Source organism: Diceros bicornis, chromosome 28 (genome assembly GCF_020826845.1).
Source record: "Diceros bicornis minor isolate mBicDic1 chromosome 28, mDicBic1.mat.cur, whole genome shotgun sequence".
NCBI lineage: Eukaryota > Metazoa > Chordata > Mammalia > Perissodactyla > Rhinocerotidae > Diceros > Diceros bicornis.
The window spans coordinates 12,885,338-12,889,295 of NC_080767.1; the positions used below are offsets into that span (position 1 = coordinate 12,885,338).

Below are 3,958 nucleotides of genomic sequence, written 5' to 3' on the forward strand. Positions count from 1 at the left end.
TGGGGAGGTTTTTGATTACTGTTTCAATCTGTTTACTTGTGATTGGTCTATTCAGATTCTGTATTTCTTCTTGATTCAGTTTTGGGTGGTTGTAGAATTCTAAGAAGTTATCCATTTCTTCTGGGTTATACAATTTACATATAGCTTTTCATAGTATTTTCTTATAATCCTTTGTATTTCTGTGGTGTCCATTGTAATTTCTCATCTTTCATTTCTGATTTTATTGATTTGAGCCTTCACTCTTTTTTTCTTAGTGAGTCTCTCTAAGGGTTTGTCAATTTTACTCATCTTTTCAAAGAACCAGCTCTTTGTTTCATTGATCCTTTCTACAGATTTTTGTCTCTATTTCATTTATTTCTGCTCTGATTTTTATTATTTCCTTCCTTCTGCTGACTTTGGGCTTTGTTTGTTGTCTTTTTATGGTTCTTTTACATATAGTGTTAGATTGTTTATTTGAGATTTTTCTTATCTTTTGAGGTAGGCCTGTATTGCTGTATACTTCCCTTTTAGTACGGCTTTTGCTGTATCCCATAAGTTTTGGTATGTTGTGTTTTCCTTTGTCTCCAAGTATTTTTTTCATTTCTCCTTTGATTTCTTCATTGATCCAATAATTGTTCAGTATCATATTGTTTAGTTTTCACATATTTGTGACTTTTTCAACTTTCTTCTTGTAGTTAATTTCTAGTTTCATACCACTGTGGTTGGAAAAGATGCTTGATATGATTTCAGTCTTCCTACATTTATTGAGGTTTGTTTTCTTTTCCAACATTTGGTCTATTTTCAGAATGTTCCATGTGCATTCGAGGAGAATGTGTATTTTGATGCTTTTGGATGGAATTTTCTCTCTATATATCCATTAAGCCCATCTAGTCTAGTGTTTCACTTAAGGCCACTCTTGTTGACTTTCTGTCTGGATGATCTTTCCATTGATGTAAGTAGGGTGTTAAAGTCCCCTACTATTATTGTGTTGCTGTTGATTTCTCCCTTTAGGTCTGTTAGTAGTTGCTTCATATACTTTGGTCCTCCTGTGTTATGTGCATGTATCTTAATAAATGTTATGTCTTCTTGGTGGAATGTCCCTTTTATCATTATATAATGTCCATCTTTGTCTCTTGTTATCTTTTTTGTCTTGAAGTCTGTTTTATCTGATATAAGTAGGGTTGTAACTGATTTCTCTTGGTTGCCATTTGCTTGGAGTATCATCTTTCATCCTGTGACTCTGAGCCTATGTTTGTCTTTAGATCTGAGATGGGTCTCCTGGAGGCAGCGTATTGTTGGATGTTGTTTTGTAATCCATCTAGCCACTCTGTGTCTTTTAATTGGTCAATTCAATCCCTTTACATTTAAGTGATTATTGACATATGAGGGCTTAATACTGCCATTTTATCTTTTGTTTTCTGGTTGTTCTATATTTCCATTGTTTCTTTATCCTTGTATTTCTGTCTGCCATTTCACTTTGGTGGTTTTCTGTGATGTATTTCTCAGTTTCCTCTTTTTTTATGTTTTGTGACTCTCTTCTGATTTTTTTTTGTGGTTACCATGAGGTTTGTGTAAAAGATCTCATAGACGTGATAGTCCTTTCTCTGCTATTAGCATCTTATTGTCATTAGCTTATGCAGGTTACATCCTTTTCCTCCTCCCCTTCTATGTTTTTGTTGTTACAAATTATCTTTTTTTGTATTGTGAGTTTGTTAACAAATGGAGATGGTTCTTGTTATTTTTGATGCATTCTTTCCCTTTAGCCTTTATTTTATAATTCAATGTTTACTAACCTATTCTGATATGGAGTTGTAATTTTCTGATTCTGTCTCTCTGTTTATCACCTTGCTCAAAGCTTCGTAAGCTCAAAGCTTCGTAATTTTTGTTTCGCGTAAGAGGGCTACTTTCAACATTTCTTGTAAGGCAAGTCTAGTGGCAATGAACTCCCCTAGCTTTTAGTTTTCTGGGAAAGCCTTTATTTTTCCTTCATATCTGAAGGATAACTTTTCTTCATAGGGTATTCTTGGCTGATAGTTTTTGTCTTTCAATATTTTGAATATATCATTCTACTCTCACTCAGCCTGTAGAGTTTCTTCTGTGAAATCCGTGATAGCCTGATGGGGTTCCTTTGCAAGTTATTTTCTTCTCTCTAGCCACCCTTAATATGCTTTCTTTGTCATTGACTTTTGACAGTTTTAATATAATGTGCCTTAGAGAAGGTCATTTTGTGTTGAGATAATCTATTAGCTTCATGTACTTTTTTTTGTGTGTGTGTGAGGAGGTTCAGCCCTGGGCTAACATCTGATGCCAACCCTCCTCTTTTTGCTGAGGAAGATTGGCCCTGGGCTCACATCCGTGCCCATCTTCCTCTACTTTATATGGGATGCCACCACAACATGGCTTGACAAGCGGTGTGTTGGTGTGCACCTGGGATCTGAACCTGCGAACGCTTGGGCCACTGAAGCGGAGTGTGTGCACTTAACCAGTATGCCATCAGGTTGGCCCCTTCATGTACTTTTATATCCAGTTCCTTCCCCAGGTTTGGGAAGTTCTCAGCTATTATTTCTATAAATAAGCTCTCTGCTCCTTTCTCCCTCTCTTATCCTTCTGGGATACCCATTATCCTTATGTTACTTTTCCTAATTGAGTTGGATGTTTCTTATAGGATTTCCTTTTTTTTTTAAATCTTAAAAAAGTATGAAATGCTTCACAAACTTTCATGTCATCCTTGTTCAGGGGCCATGCTAATCTTCTCTGTATCATTTCAATTTTAGTATGTGTGCTGCCAAAGCAAGCAGTAGATTCTCTCTCTTTTTTAATGTTACCTTTATAATATCACAAGGAGAGAACAGTAGGTGGGTGATTAGTTGGAAAAGCCTTTTTGGATGAGGTCATTAATTAAAGGTTAATTAGATAATTAAAGAAACAATGTATGTAAAAAGTGCTTTGTAAACTTCAAAGCACTTTTAAACATTAGTTATTATTATTATTGATGCTACTAAGTATTCTTTCTCTTTTTTCTCATATCACTAGTAATGAATGCCTGCAGCACTAAATTATAATTCCCTCTCTGTGATCAGATCAAATTGGAAAGTTATAGAAGAGTAATGAAAAGGAATATCAGGCATTTGTAGCAGGGTTTATTTTACTTATCTGTTGGAATATACACTTGTACATGTAACCCAGGTTAATAGTTTTGCTTATTTAAATAATTTCATCTGTTCTTTTGCTTTTCTACATGTACCACTTTTTTTAAAGAAAGAAGACTCAGTGAATTAGGTGAGTGATTTTGCATTCAGAATGTCTATCTGTTAATGTCCTACCCTGTGTTTATTTACCACCTTTGTTAGGCAAAGTGCAACTCATCGTGGATATAGGTTGATTTTAATTAAAAATTAAAAAGACATGAAGTAATCCAAATATATTAACAACAACGTTTTAACTAAAAAATATTATGGTAAAAAATAATTATCCTTAAAGAACTTTTACATATTTAATCTCAAAATGAATAATTTCAAGCTTTTGTTGATATTAATACATGATTTAAAATCAGTCTTTTGTAACTCAGTTAACATCTAAGTGTAAAAAGCAGCCAATGCAGACAAAGGTTCACTTTGTATTAATATAATTCTGAAATAATAGAGGTAGTATATTTTTTAAACTGCTTATTTTAACTTTCTAGAAAATGGAGCTGATATATGACTATCTGCCCTGTATTGCAGCTCTGGAACTAGGATATAAGAAATTACCATTTCCATCTTTATATGTTTTTCTCTACTTTCCCAGGGTCACCATCCTCCAGGAATGTGAGAGTCTAGTTAACATCTAAAGTCTCTGTAGCTGGCAAAGCCCCCCTCCTTAGAAAAATAACTAAAGCTTAATGAATAAAAAAATTAGAAAGTGCTATCTTTCACCCTTAAGATTTACTTGTATGCTAATCTGTTCAATTATCACTGGTAAAGCAATTATTTTCCCTACT

The 3,958-nt window shown here is 34.0% G+C and overlaps 1 non-coding gene across 1 annotated transcript; it reads right to left on the bottom strand.

The window, feature by feature from the left end:
• Positions 1 to 2,670: 2,670 nt before the first annotated feature.
• Positions 2,671 to 2,773, bottom strand: LOC131393841 (U6 spliceosomal RNA). The gene has a single exon (XR_009215986.1). It is a non-coding gene; the product is annotated as a U6 spliceosomal RNA (small nuclear RNA).
• Between the last annotated feature and the right edge of the window lie 1,185 nt (positions 2,774 to 3,958).